Here is a 16,718-nt window from a genome sequence, read left to right as displayed (position 1 = left end):
AAAAAGAGGGCTATGCAAATTAAGTGCTTTCCTAAAAGCACAGAGTATAGTATTTCAGTTCTGTGGCAAGAATTATATATACTTCATTTTGTCCACAAATTTTTGACTAATCACAAGAAGCCAGGTTCTTGTACATGTTGGGTAAGTTGTCATTAATCCATAACCTCATCTATTTTCTCTTCTTCCTCTTTTCCCCATATCTTTTTGTTCTCTAAAAATCCATTCTGTACTAAAAACAAAAAAAAAAAAAAGCTACAAAAAACCAAACTAACCAACTAATAAACAAAAAAGTCTTTATCTTAGTCCTCCAGCTTAAAAAACCTTTGCAATGCTACATGCAAACATCACAGTAGGACTTCAATCACATTATCCAAATGATTTTTAAAATTCATATACATATATATATGCATTAATATATAAATATTAATACATACTTATACTAATATATATTTAAATATTAGAGGAAGATATAAAACTGCTAAAAACATTAAAAAATATTAGCTAAATTGAAGAAAACATGAAGTTCATGGATAAAGTTATGGTGTTTTATAAAGATAATTATATATAAATTAGCATTAATCTTTTTCATTTTCTAATAAAGTTTTAATATGAATCTTAGGTTAACTTCCAATTCATTATATACCTGTATTCCACTTGAGGGCTTGGAAATTCATTTGTATTAGCCTCTGAAGTGTTGAAATTAAGTATTTAAAGCAAGAAACCCAGCTCTGATTTTTAGTTTTTATCAGGAAAGAGAATTTCATTCCATTTATGAAAATATAGGAACCCAACAAAACAATAAATATTTTGGAATTTTATTTTATCATAATGTAGTATTTTCTAGCAGTAAACACATAAAGGCTAAAGCAATGTTTTATATATATATATGTATATATATGTATACATATGAATATTAAATAAAGTCAGTTTATATTATCACTCCTTAAACATCCTCTGTATTGAGAAAATTTGTGGTGGCTATCTTTATAATTTTGTACTGTACAGTATATTGCTATAAACTGTATTTATATTGTTATAAAATAGCTCTAAAAATAAAATGGCTACTGACAGATTTTATTTCCATTAACCATTAGTTTTACTTTCCTCACCCTAGCTTTGATAACCATCAAACTATTGATGCTTCTGTGAGTTCTACTATTCTAGAATCCTTAATGTTTAGAATTCTTAGTGTTTAGAGTCCTAAGAAATATATACAAACAATATATGATACCCTGGCTGGATAACATCCATAATAATGGTACTAAGATTTTCATTTCTCCAAATAAGTTAAATTTACCTTTATTTAAATATTAGTATTTTAAGGACAAATGATATGATATCAGATTATTTAAAATACAAATTTTCTAGATCCTCAAGATCAGGAGACCTAATTACCACCTGCATGAAAACATGATTGTAAGTAATACTTATATTAGAACCACATCTTCATAAAAGTGATCATATTTTGCCCTCATAGCTCATGTTTGCTTATTCACTGTATACTCAAATAAAATATTAAATGTAGAATACTTAATCATAATATACACATTGACTTTGAACTCTGCCTTATGATTTAGATTGGATATAAACTATATAAAGTCTTGAGGAAATATGTAAGAATTTGTTTGTTAAAATAAAATAAAAATATAAATCAGATAGATCTATCTTATACTCAGAGGCTTACTATTAGCATCTGTGAAGAAAGATATTTTGCACTATTTCCTTAGACATTAGAAACTGTGCATTCACTTTCTATTACAGGGAAGATCCAACAAGCTTTTATTATTTCAAGGATCTTTAGGAGATGATCTGTGCTGACCTGAGTTGGCAAGCACCAGTAATGTGACAATGGGTTCTTTGGCAGGAAGTAGTTAATCATTAGATATCTAAGTGCTTGTGTGACACTCCAGAAATGTATCATTAATCCACTTGCCACTAATTAACAGTAGAGTGATTTGGACATGATTTATTCATTCAATAACAATTTGATTATGTAGTTTGATTTACATTACATTTTACTTTAAAATTGAGAGGTGATAAGTACATAGTATACTGACAAATTGGACTTAGATCTATTCAGTGTTTTACCAAAGGTATTTATAAGCAATAGTCTATGATTGAAATTGGGTCTATGATTTTTTACAGTGAGACTTATTAGCACAAACTATATTTATTCATTATTATCTATTCTTCATTGCTATAGTGGCTGATTTTGGTTATAATAGATTATCTGTATCACAAACATTAGAGCTCTATCTAGCCCTTCTTAGAAAACTTCTACTCTATAATTTTTTTTTTTTTAGTAGACAGAATGCCTAGTGCTAAATACCTTGATCACTATGTGATCAGATAATATGAGGAAGTAAAACACACACACACACTTACACACAAAGAAGTGCCCCCTTCTCTCCTGCCTGACCTTTTTAGTCCCTTTTCCTAATTATGAAACTGTAATTCAAAATCACGAGACCTATCTTAAAGCTGGTTGTCTATCCCACCCATGTAAGATTAATAATTTTTGAGTTAGGAGTAGAAATCAAAGGCTCTAGTTAGGAAACTCAGGAGGTTTTTATCAGGTTCAGTGATGCGGAATTCTTTTCCACTCAAGTCCTCATGTAACGTTGGCTTCTCATACTCCTCATGTACATGTTACTGAATGCAGTTAAGTCTGTAGTTATGTTATTAAAAGCAAGGTATTATAAGTATATCTTGCCCAAGACAAAGGAATAATTTTGATAATTTTTTTCCAATAAGAAAAGAAAAACATTTGTACAGGGTGAAACACTAACTTGCTAATCTGCGTGTAAGTTTTCAAAATTTATTTTTTTTTCTTCAACATATCCCATCTTCAAATATTATATGGTATTGCCTGGGCTATTGTTTATACTTCACAATTACTAGTGAGATCCTAAAGAATACAATGTATACTTATGCTATCAAACATTTAGAAACTGAGCTAGTGCTCAACCATAAGATTCAAAAATACTGTGTAGCTTTCATAGTGTTGAAAAAGAGAAATAATTGTCAATCTTACCAGCAATATCATGAGAACTACAAAAGAAAATTGCCTATGAAGTCTATCCACTGGCATAGTAGAAGCCTAAATATCATGGGAATAACCAACTAATTTTTGCTTTTCTTTTCTGACTTGCTCTATGAAAGAGACATATATAACATTGTTAATAAGTCCAAGAGCATAAGATAAGATATGCCATTGTCCTTTGGAAAAAAAATCAACCATTATTATTCTGCTAAAAGAACACAGCAAGAAAAATATATGTGATAATATATTACTGTACCTGTAAATAAGTAAATCACTCAACTCTTATAAGAGAGACGTGTTCTCTAGACTCAGACTTATCAGAATTCAGCAACAACTGAATTCTGAGTCTGAGCAGTCAACTGGACCACATATGGTGAGAGACTTCAGGGCACTCAGCAATAGAAGTAATGCTTTCATCAAACTTGCCCTATCAGGTATCAGGGCAAGTGGAAAGAAGAAAGATTCCCAGAGACAGAAGTCAGAGATGACTCCAAGGAAACAGCTTTCAGACACAAAAGTGCTGATGCAAATATAAGTTCATAGAGACTACGACAGTAGGTATTTGAACTATATAAGTTCAATTTAGACAAAAATCCCAGTATTTAGAATGAAGAAGAGGCACAAAGAAGAGGGCTAAACAAAAGGCTTTGTGTAATTTTAACTTCTAGGAGAAAGAAAATCAGTTTACTTCATAGATAGTACAATGGCTGTACCAATAATACTCTATAGCAAGACTCATCACAACACAAAATGGACTCCGTGTCTTGCTGTTGTGTTTTTTCTTTTGTTTACTTTTATCTTTGCTTGTATTTTCTGAGGAACTGCCAAACTGATTTCCAGAGTGGTTGTACTAGCTTGCAATTTCCACCAGCAATGAAGGAGTGTTCCTCTTTCTCCCCAACCTCACTAGCATCTGCTGTCACCTGAGCTTTTTATCCTAGCCATTCTGACTGGTGTGAGGTGGAATCTCAGGGTTGTTTTGATTTGCATTTCCCTGATAACTTAGGATGTTGAACATTTCTTTAGGTGCTTCTCAGCCATTTGGAATTTGTCGGTTGAGTGTTTGCATTTTTCTTTAAGAAAATAAAACATTATGAAGCCAGGTGGGTATGCAGGTACTTTGACCTGGACGTAGATGAGGGAAGGGAAAGAATATGACCAAATATATATTTCATGAAAATATGTTAAGATTTCAATTTAGTGATTGGAAACTGTATTGGTACTATGTTGTGTTTAAAACTGCATCACATTTTATTTAATTTTATATTTTATTATGAAAATTGTATATCCCAACATACAAATATATTTTTGCTTCATATGAGATCTCCTTCATTCATTCTCTCCTTTTTAGAACCATAGTTTAAATATTTAGAAACACAATACAGTTTTATTGAAAATGGCACAATCATTACTTTCTGATAAACTTTCTAATATACTAATGTGAAATACCAATGTAAAAAGCTAGAACCTTTTAAGATCATTTTTTTCTATGTTGTGATGGTCTGAATAAAACTGGCCCCCATAAGCTGCTAAATAATGTCATTTTTTAGGAAATGTGGTGTTGTTGAAGTAGGGGTGGTATTGTTGTAGGAAGATTGTTAGATGCTCAAGCCTAGCTAGTGTGTCCCTGTCTTTTCCTGTTCCCTACAAATATGGATGCAGAACTTTTAGCTACCAACATAGCACCATGTCTGCCTCTGTGCCACTAGGCATCCTTTCATTATAATGATGATGAATTAAATTTCTGAACAGTAAGCCAGCCTCAAGTAAGTGTTTTCTTTATAAGATTTGCTATGGTCATGGTGTCACTTCATAGCAATAAAAATCCTAACTGAAACACATGTGTTCATCATACAAGAACCAAACATTATGGTAAAGCTCATAGCAATAATAATATAATAATGAATCACCAATATTTCAAATATCCAAATTAATTGTATAAAGAAACATGTCATAATTGGTTTAAACTAGAATCTATCTTTCTCTGTTTCTGTCTCTGTCTCTCTGTCTTTGATGTGTGTGTGTGTGTGTTTGTGTTTGTGTACATCATTGTCCATCTGCTTAGTGCTAACAGTTTCATATGCACCAGGAAATTAGAGGCTGATAACAGGTATCTTCTTCAATTGCTCTCCATCATAATTTTGATTCAGGCTATCTCACAGAGTAACACGAGAACCAGTAGAAAAAGAAGCTGACTCTTAGAAGACATCATATCTGTAGGCAACTGCACAGGCCATCTCTAAGATACATTGCTGATGTTATCATTTTCATCAGATTTTTAAATGTTATATTATTTATTACTGTTTGGGAGATAGGGATGTTGCATTCATGCCACAATGTAGGTAGTCAGAGAATAGTGTGTGTGGCCAGTCCTCTTCTGAAATTTATGATCAAGGGATCAATCTCTTCTTGTCAGACTTGGCAACAAGTGTCTTTATATAACGATCTAACTCACCTGTACCTAGACTTTTCAGATCTGAGAGTTTTCTCTTTTCCACTTATGGAAAATATATTTTTTTTCTCTAATATGATATATCCTTATTACAATTTCCCTTAGACATCTAAGGGAATCACCAACTCCTCCAAGTTTTATTTATCTTAAAATTATAGTATGTAGAATTGTGGTTGACACATAATAAATAGTAACTGTCTAAATATTGCATTTTGAGGTCTAAGTTTTCAATATAAAATACACACTTATTATGAAAAATATAATGTAAAGTTATATTACACATGAAATGATATAAGATTAACTAGGATTACCTGTAGACTAACAAAAAATTAAATGTATTCAAATATTGTATGAAAATAGCTATATTAATTTACTATCAGCAATTATTTTTAAAAAATTATTTTTAAAACATTCATTTTGTTATTTTGTTACTATAGTGTGAAGCAAATAGTTAAGAAATAGCATATTAGTGCTATTTTTAATTTTCAACTTTCCATTTTAGAATATTTCTCACTTTCCTCACCAGTGAAATAAGATAATCCTGGAAAATTATTATGAATAAAAGGTGTTTTTCATAGATTATACAGATGGTCAGTTTCTTTTCCTTATGCTTTAGCTAGCAGAAGCGTATACCATATTGTATCACTAATATTAGCATTTAAAACTGTGATCTTTTTAAAATATTTTTAACTGAAAGCTTTGTCTGCTACTTAAATATTTCATTTGGATATGCTGAAAATTGACCTCATATTAAAACCCAAGTTTGGGTGAGAGATCAAAGTTACACTATTTCAAGCAGTCCATTTGTTTCTGAAACCTAAAAACAAATTATTGGATAAATATGATTTTATTTTTCTTGAAAATATGTTTTATTACACAATATAGCCTACTTACGGTTTTTGTCCCACTTTACTCATTCCAATGTCTCATCTTCCTGGAATCCACTCCTTTTTTATCCCTCGTTAGAAAATATATAGGCCTCTAAGTGATAATAATATAATAAATAAAATGTAACATATACTATAATTAGATAATGCAAAAACTAACATATTTTAGGTAAACAAGAGAAATAAATGTGAGGAAAGCAGCCCAAGAGAAGGAACAAAATTCACACATCCCATTGTTTGTACACGGTAGGAATCCCATAAAAACACTGATCTGAGAGCTATAACCTATATGCAAAGGACCTGCTACAGACCCGTGCAGGCTCCACGCTTGCTGCTTCAGTCTCTGTGAGTTCCTATGAGCTTTGGTCATGTTATAGAGAGCCTAGTTTTCTTGGTGTTTTCCATCTGCTCTGGCTTACACACTTTCTGTTTCCCCTTGTATACATCTCCCTGAGTCACTAGGGGAAAGACGTGACTCAGATATCACATTTAGGGATAACTTCTGCAAGGTCTTGGTCTCTTACTATCTATATCTGTATAGTATCTATGACTCTTTCTCTTTCTCTTGTTCTCTTTCTCTCATTCTCTCTCTTTCTCTTTCTCTGTTGCAATGTGAATATTCTCTGATGATTGAAAAGGTACTGATATCAAAGTATAGCAGAATGTCTGTTATTAGGAGACATTTTATTTATACAATTTTTATTTAGAATGTAGCATTTGGTTTAACCTTAAGTCCCTTGCTATCTAATCTCAGATTCTTGGTCACCTAAGCACTATCATGTACAAACGCATTCCCATGGGATTTTTACTGTTGTTGTTTTATTCCATTGTTTCTTTGTTTAGATCTGAGAGTGGAATACAATGCATTGCTTTGCAAATGTATTTGTAATATTTATAAATAACTAATGCACATGATCTTGTTCAAAAGCCATTTCTCACCTTTATTTAAATTATCAATTAGTATAAGAAGCTTTAATGCCATAAAGGACATGAATGAATACTTACTGTGTAACTCTAATTTGGATATAGATGTGCTCACATTTATACACATGTAATGCCATTCTGACATTTGTTTTCTCTCTCTTTCTCTCCTCTTTCTCTCTGTCTCTCTCTGTCTCTCTGTCTCTGTCTCTGTCTCTCTCTGTCTCTCTCTGTCTCTTTCTCTCTCTCTCTCTCTCTCTCTCTCTCTCTCTCTCTTTCTGCTTGGAATTTTGAAATTTCCTTTCTCCAATATCCAGTATCTTCCTAATTCTCTGCAAAAACACATTTCTTAATAAAGTGGTCTGGATGGAATGAAGGGGTATTACAGAAACCATTATGGAATAATGACTATTATGAAAAATCCATTTAAAGAGAAGAAAGGAGAGAATTAAAAAGAATTAAGAGAGTGTATTCTCTAGGATGATAAGAAAGAGAAGTCCACAGAACTGGGTGACTTTCTGCACATGACTCTTAGTTTTATATTTCCTATTGATGCTTGAAAAGCATCTACTTTTGAAAGTGGAAGTCCTTGATGAATGAAGTTGACAGCAAAAACACACAAGTGGATTTTGAACCTATGTAGAGTTTTCAAATAAAAACAGATGGCAACTTCTTAGACACTAAGTACATTCCTCAGGAGATAAAGTAGAGTATTAAAACATTTCACCATTTCACTGGAGCGGATAATTAGGGTGATTACAACTCTTCAACGATGTAAAAAATAGGATTTAAACCAATATCCTTCTCCACTTTAAACATGAAAATTATGACCGTCTAAGAGAGCTATGGTGAAGTCATCACTTTGTAAAACACACCTATATTTAAAATGATAGCATATAAGACTTAATAGATTATACTTCAAAGTCATGTTCAAATCTAAATTGCATACTTCAGAAAATAAAATCAATTTGTCTCTACTTAAATGAAAAATTGCAAAGTACAGAAAAGAAAAACAGTCTAGCTAGTTTAGGGAGAGAAAAGCAAACCATGAACATACTATACATACAAAATACATGACATGAATTATACATGTATAAGGTAAAGAAATGGCTAGAGGTGTAATATGAATGGATTTTAGAAGATATGCTGAAATAACTGTGTACTAGCTGAACAAAAAGTCCCAGTGATACCATTCTCTTCTGAGTAAACCACTATTTACATTTTTAGCTTCAAATATTAGATATTTATTTTAGAGTTAATGGTAGTAAAATAGGAAAATGATGATATTCACATTATGTTTTTAGATGTTTTTCTCTATCAAGAATTTTATTTTATGTCTTATTCTTTTATTGAAAGTATATATTTTTCATATAGTATATTCTAATTACTATTTCCTTCCCCTACTCAAGGTTCCATTCATTAATTTTTCCCTTGAAGATCTATATCATTCTTTCTTTTTTTAAAATACAAACAAACATCTATAGAATCCTATGGACATAAAGTATAGTAAGAAAAATGTAATACAAATAAACTGGAATATTATAAAACAAGCAAGTGAGACAAAAAGCAAAAGATACACCACAAGACACAAATATTTGAAATGTAGTAAAGACATATATGCACACAAATACTTATAAACTAAGCACTCATAAACACATACACACATCTATACACATGCACATACACAATACTTACATATGCATAAAAATATTGAAACACACACCCAAATATATACACAGTAATACATATATACACTCATATTCACATGTATACACACACAAATATGTACTCATACATAAAATATATTCATACAAGCACAAGGTTACACACATACACACATACACACACACACACACATAGACACACACACCACTCATCAGATTAAGTGAACAACAATATTTTAGACAATTTTTTAAAGAGAAATAATAATGTAGTGCTCAGATATTTGATATGGTGTTGATATATACAAACCTATTGTGCTACAAGTCCTATAAAAATTTAACACATGCAGTTGTTACATACCTTAAGATCATGATGATGATAGACCAAGCAAGGGTCACAATTTTTATGTTCCACCTGTCTGTTAACTGCATTCTTTCTGTTCATGAAACATTGTTCTTAAGCCAGTAAAAATCTACATTAAGTTACTTAACTAAAACACAAAATCAGTAATGATTAAGAACTATGAAGATAGAAAAGTACTGATGGTAACCTTTTGCAAATTGACTTGTCAATAATCACAAAGAACAAAGTCAACTGATGGGAAATATTCAAAAACTTGCTTTATTAAAAATAATTCCAGGAATAACAGTTGAGAACGCATGATGAACATATGGAGAAACTTTTAAAGATAAGAATTAAATAATCACTTCTCTCTTAGCACCAAAATAATAACAAATAAATGGAAACACAATTTGTAATTGTTATAAATTGGATGTGTTCCACAACCTATAAATCCAAAAGTTCATTTATTAGTAGACTGATCCTTTCTACAGTGATGGGGATTCACAGAGGCATGTCCTAATGAGCAAACCTTAGCTCATTTAAAGATATGACATTGGAAAGGAGTGTGATAAATCTGTTTTCCTGATTTAGATTGTGATCTCTTCCCATGCATGCTACTGAATTCTGATGTAACTTGATGATATATCCTTATTAAGTGAACACACTAAAACTATGACTTTGAATCTTCTCACAAAGAAATACATTTTTTGGCAGATTTGTATTATTTCCTGTTATTGGCTTTAAAATTTTATCATTTATTTAATTTGAATATATCAGTCTTTTCATTTGGTAAACTCCTAACCAGAATCTAAAATATTATTTATTCAATTACTGTTGCAGTTGGGACAACTTTTACAAACTTTGTCAGTAATGAGTATATGACATGTACTTGTTGCCCAATAATACTAAGATCAGAAGTCTGAAATATGTTTCACAAGGTGCTTTTCTACAAAAGTGTCTTCTACAGGCTTCAAGGTTTGAGCCATCCCTTGCTTTGTGACTTTTCTTGAGGCTTCTCCTGTTCAATTGTTTTGATCATATTCTTCATATTCTTCTAATCTTCTTTGTCCTTATCTCCTTGCATCATCTCTAGTTTAACCTGTTGCCTGTTTTCTTGATGACTAGATCTAGACCTGGTATATAGATATAGAGCATATAATATAGATAATACCTTCATCTCAAAATAGTGATAATCACAAAAACAACTTCAACTAGCTACAAGTCTTTCATTTTCAAGGCAATATATTTATAAATTCAAGAATGGAAAGGATAAATTATTATCATTCTGCATACTACTTGAGCATTATTGCATAGACCTAGCACATGCTTTGACCATCAATACTATGGATATACTAGTTGAAATTACACAATCTCATGGCATCCCAGTCGGGCATGCCTATCACAGTCTCATGATCTCCAAGAGGATAGAATGCTGAGCTGTACTGCCTAGCTCACTAACCATTATTTATTCTCAAAGCCATTTAAGATCATGAGATCATGGTTCATTAAGAACTTCTCCAGAAAGATTTCAAGCATTTCTTCATGCCTAACAAGTCATTTTTATCCTACTTGTTACTAAGATTGTTTTACGAATGAAATAAATACTGTTTTTAAAATAAAGCTAGCACTCAGGCCAGGAAAGCAATTCAGTGACTTCCTCAGGCATCACCAATAAAGCTTCTTCCTGAAGCAAATGAGAAAAAAATAGAAACAGAGTGAAAGAGTTTAGAATACTTGACGCTAACAGGGTTGTTTCCATCAAATAAAGTCAGAATTTAGGAAAGATCACAGAGGAAGAGGCAGAAAAGGTGTAAAGCTAGAAAAATAGAGGACACCTAGAAAACAAGAACCTCTAAATAAACATGGTCAAAAGGTACATGAAGGCACAGAGACAGAGGCAGCATAGAGTCTCCACAGGTCTGCACCAATTAAAGATAGAGCTAAGAGGAAGTTGACACATACCCCATCCCTATTCCAGAAGCAATCTGCATTAGATAGCCACTTGCAAATTACAAATTAATTTTCTCAAAGGGGTCTCACCACTGAAACAAACTACTCTTAAGGGTAGGCTGCATGCAGAGCAGTAGGATGGTCACCAGAAGGTGAACTCAAAGGAACCTTTGGTGTTTTCATAATGTCATTAAAAAGGTGTTTTCATAATGTCATTTAAAAAGGGTTCTTCCTTTTTAAAATTTTCAACCTTAATTATTTTAATTATATTCACATACTTTTCTTTACTGTACAAATTCTTTTCATATATATTATGAGTTATGGTATAGTGTTTTTTATGGAATTCCTGATTTGAGAAAAACTGGGTCTCTGTTTCTTGTTCTTTCTCTTGGGATCTTTTCCTTTTGTTTGTTCAATTCTGATGTGTTAGTTTTCTTATTGTATTGATTATATTAATCATAATATATTATACTATTATATTATTATGATCCCTTACACATATGTTTTTCTTTTAATTGAGAATCCCAATAAGCAGTGGTGGATGGAGGGGTACTGGGAGATCCTGGAAGAAGTAGAGGGAGAGGATACCATATTCAGGATATATTATGTGGGGAAAATATGTTTTCAAAAAAAGGAAAATAGAATAAAATGAAATGGAATTAATCAGCATGCTTTTATGTTTTCCTGTGAATGCTACTATACAGTTATATAAATGTTGGTACTAGAAGAACATTTGTAAATAAGAGATTCCTGTTACATTCATGGGGAAACATCAACGTAACTCATTATATACAGGGAACCAGGAAACAAAAGACACATTAGCATATTTATGTTTGTTTTCCTCAGTCGGTCCCATGGGCAAATCTGATGAAATTGTTTTAGGGAAGCTAAATAAGCCCAGGACACAAGACAGTGCATTATCCCAGGGTTACCAAGCAGAGTTGGCTATGCTTCAAGTAATTTATAATAAATTTTGTTACTTTTCACTTAATTTTATTATGATGATTTCATTGGAATAAAGAATTCTTTCCTTAGGATATCTGTGAAGCAAAGAAAAGGAAAAATGCTTTGATCAATATAAATTATTACAGAAAAGGAAATATTGGAAAAGTAAAAGTTCATTCTTGAATGTTTTCATCTTCTATAACTGCAAATAGAAAACCTTTTTAAAATTATACAATTGTTACCAGTAACTAAAATCACATATATTTGTATCATCCCTCTTCCTAAAGGTTAAGTTTACTTTCAGTTGCTCATCATTATTAGCACCACTGTTTCAAGGCTAAGTCACCATTATGTAAACATTACTAGTTACACATTTCAAAACAAAATATATGGGAAGATTCAAAAAAGGACAAATAACTTGATAGAAACAATTCTTTTGAATACATGACTACATACATATAAATGATTATAAATTCTACATTAAGAAACAAAAAATAAATTAATATATGAAAGTATATGTGGGGAAACATTTTAATCTATATAATGATAAACCCTAGTGAATTTTCCTTCTATCAAGTATTTTGATCTGGAATGTAGCATTTATTTTCATTTTCTTCAACAAGTATAGCTTTAGCAATTTCTTTGAACAGACAACAAAAAAGGAAATGTCAGTAAAAAGAAATAAATGCAAGCAAAATTTATTTTTAATGGAAGGTCAATTTATAAATGCAAATTTAAACTGCAATACCACAAGTATTCCTTAAATATACATAGCAGCATGCTCTAACAGAACAGAACATTGAAGAAGAATTTACTTGGAGATGTTTTTGGCAAAAATTATGCTTCAAATCAGTTTTCAAAACAAATAGATGATGTAAAAATACCATTTATTCATGTGGGAAAGGCAAGAAATTCATGAGGATAATCTTTCTTTCTTGTTTTCTCAGTTTAGTCAAATTCTAAGTCCCTCTGTTTATGAACAGAATATAGCTGCAACCCACCTTTATCAGAACATCCATCCCAACCATTTCCCTTTGGATTCTAATCTTTTGATATATGAATTCCATAGGTAATATGATTGTTTTTAAATAACTTGCAATTCTAGTTTAGTTTTTCTCCATTAATTTATTGATTCATTCACATTTCACTCTGATCTCACTCCCATCTTCTCCCAGTATCCCCCTCACACAGCTTCATCACACAACTCATCTTTTACATTCAGAGAAGAGAGAGGGCCATGCCCCACCAACCCCCATAGTTACCAAACCACACCTGAAGCTCAAGTCACTGCAGTACTAAGCACATCCTCTTCCACTGAGGACAGACGAGGCAGACAAATTAAGCAAACAGGATCCACAGGAGCAACCAGGTTAGGGTAAGTTGTTGGTAGACCCACATAAAGATTAAGTAATCTAGTGTGAACTGAGAGTTGGAAATTGTTGAATGTGGATCCCAGCCATGTCTACATGGTCTCATGTGTCGAGATGTTCCTGAGACTAACTTCTATGATTATGCACCCGGATTCCTTCAAGACTATTGTGTACTCAATTATGATGAATGTGCCAGTTGCCCATATTTCCATGGAGGTCTGTGTGTGGATGAAGGAAACAACTACTACTGTGACTTCACAGATAGTGGATTTATAGGGACACGCTGTGAGATTTTGATGTGTCATTGTTAGTCAAAGCCAAGCCATGTTACATTGATGCAATGTGTGAAAACACTATTGACAGCTATATTTGGCACTGCTGACCTGGATACACAGGTGCCTGGTATGAAACTGGAATAAACGAATGCAGTAGAAACTCCTGCCAAAATGTAGGGAAATATGCTGAGCTGTCCTCAGAGGATGAATAGAGACACATTGCAGGACTGCCTTTCTCCTTCAACAATTTAGATTAGTTTTATAAGGTCATTTTGAAAGGAAGCTGTAAGATAAAGACATTGAAAATGGTAGTGATGATAGATACTTTAAACAATAACCAGCACTAGGCATAGGTACATTCATGTGACAGATTTAAAGCTTGTATACTCTATATTGGCTCATTTAAGGAAATATTCATTATTTATCACCTGAAGTTATTGTTTGTCTTATATGTTAAAATGTCCCCTAAATTGAATGTTCACCATAACCTTGCAACCTGTTTCAGTTGTATAAAATAATTCAGAATCCAAGAGAGTTATGTTTTATATCAAAAATACTATTGACAGAAATAGAAATCTATTTTATTGTGATAATTTGCTTGTTGTAATCAAATGTATTTATAAATATTTAGATTTCTGGGGCTTTGAGAAAATCTAATACTTATGTTATTTAGAGAGATATCTATTAGAATTTGTGTACTGTTGAGTGATAGCTATTAAGGATTGGGTCTCTTATATTATAGAGAGAAAAAAGGTATTCAACTATTTATAAATAAATTGCATAGCAATAATAATTAATTATATAAACAACATATAGAAAACAACATGATACTGTTGATTTTGAGGAGCATGCTTATGAGAAAATTGAAATATTTTTATAGAAAAATAAGTTTGAATCTAATAAATGAAATCAAAAAAGCTAATAAATAAAAATTACACTTAAATGCAATTTAAAAAGGTTTGATGCATCTCTCAACAGTCATCTGAAATTTTTCTGCAACAGTGGATAAAGTTATTAACATTGCTATCCATATTTAAATTTGCAGGGAATCAGATATTACAGAATGCTAAGTCTTAGGAGGAATATATAGGTTACAGGTCAACCAAAGCTCAGGAATCATTGCAGAAGAGTGGTTGGAATGAGTCTAAGATCTGGAGATGGTAGATGAGTAAAACAATAGATCTCAAGAATGCAACAATCAGGCTACATAGTAGACCTCACAGTAATTTTGACCTGTGCAAGCCTATGATAAATCTAAATGTTTATTAAAGACTTTGGCTCACATTTTCAATCAATCCCTACCTGTGGAGTTCTGGAAATGAATGTGTGTGTGTGTGTGTGTGTGTGTGTGTGTGTGTGTGTGTGTGTACACATGTACATGCATGTGTGTACACATGTGCAGGCATAGGCAAGAAATCAAGAATTGTTCCCCAATGGCAACCATCTTGTTTTACTGAAATAGTCTCTCATTTGGACTAGAGCCTGCAGAATAGATTAGCCCAACTGGGAAGATTTTGAAGTTATCAATCCTGCCCTAGATTACATTATTATAATGTTCCTGAGTTCTTCTTAAATCTGTAACAGGTAATATGGCTAGTTACTACATTAATCCCAATTTTATATTTTTCAAAGAGCAAGAGAGTTCCATTTGGCAGTTAGTGATGGTTCCCCTCTTCACACAGATTGACAGCAATAGAGCTGAGAGTCAAAAGAAGAGGGTGGATTGTGTCGTTCTCTTTGAATTAGGAAAGACAGTCTCATTGTTCAAGATTGTTTTTCCAATTGGTCTCAGCAGGGAAGAATCAGTAGTTACCAGCTTCAGAAAATCCACAACACTGCCTCTTAATCACATCCATTGTATTCTGGTCCAGCTTCCCAGTGACTTGGAGGCCAGAATACTTGTTGCTCCTTTGTTTTTCTCACCATGCGATTGCCTTCTTTTGCTGCTATCTCAAAGTCTTAAGGCCTTCTTTCTTTGTCAAGACATGCCTGAAATTTAGAGATAGGCTGAGACATCCATGGTTTGGTCAGAGAACACAAATTCTCATCTAAACTAGGAGACAACATTCTTGATATAAAAATACAGTATATATATTCTCACTTTAAACACTTACACATATTTGCATAGATGATGCTTAGTTATGTCCAAAATTATTAACTATTACCTTTGACTAATCAGACTTATAGACTGTTATTCTCTTTTCTTCCTAAGGTCTTGGGGTATATGTGTGGTACAAATATGTGTGTGGGTATACCTGTTTGTTCTGTTTGTGTAGTTGCATATAGAGGCCACTTTTACTGGAAATTGTTAACTACTAGTAAAGGAATGATAAGTGTTTATTAATAATATGTCCCTTTGTAAGTTAATTATTTTCTAGTGAAAAAAATACTCATCTGATATTGTGCTGCTCAGCACAATTTAATCTTGAAGAGTTGAAAAATAGCAAAGTTTGGTGGAGGGGGTGGATGGATCTGGAAAGGGTTTGGAGGGGTGGAATGATCAAAACACATTATACATATAGGAAACTCTAAGAGAACTGATTACAATTTTTCAGCAAAGATAAACAATAAAGACTTGCGTTGTTTTGCTTGTATTATCAAACTGCTGCACAGTACATGAAGTAGTGAAGCAGGGAACTTCATCAAGGTACATACACACAATGATTTAATTAAGAAAGCACTCAGCATGATATTGGGAGATATAGACTAAAACCTGTAATTATCCTGAAAATAGACATCATTTTAAACAATCCTGGCTGATTTCCATTAAAATACATATATAAAATACCTCATGCCTTGAATACAATTTGTTTTCTTTCTCTTACCCATATAACAGTAATAACATATATATATTTGTATATATATATATAT

At 32.1% G+C, this 16,718-nt stretch overlaps 1 long non-coding RNA gene across 3 annotated transcripts in view; it reads left to right on the top strand.

The window, feature by feature from the left end:
- The first annotated feature begins 1,204 nt into the window (after nt 1–1,204).
- The window catches only part of LOC116081933, an 84,389-nt gene continuing 68,875 nt past the window's right edge, over nt 1,205–16,718 (top strand). For 2 of the 3 annotated variants that reach the window (XR_004115101.1, XR_004115099.1), the window contains exons 1-2: nt 1,208–1,258; nt 1,369–1,416. This is a non-coding gene — a long non-coding RNA (uncharacterized LOC116081933). Of the gene's footprint in view, nt 1,259–1,368; nt 1,417–16,718 lie in introns of all 3 variants that reach the window. The other variant, XR_004115100.1, reaches the window with a different exon arrangement.

This window comes from Mastomys coucha, unplaced genomic scaffold (genome assembly GCF_008632895.1).
Source record: "Mastomys coucha isolate ucsf_1 unplaced genomic scaffold, UCSF_Mcou_1 pScaffold7, whole genome shotgun sequence".
Lineage (NCBI taxonomy): Eukaryota > Metazoa > Chordata > Mammalia > Rodentia > Muridae > Mastomys > Mastomys coucha.
Note: the sequence above shows the minus strand (reverse complement) of the source record. Positions and strands in the feature narration are given on the sequence as shown.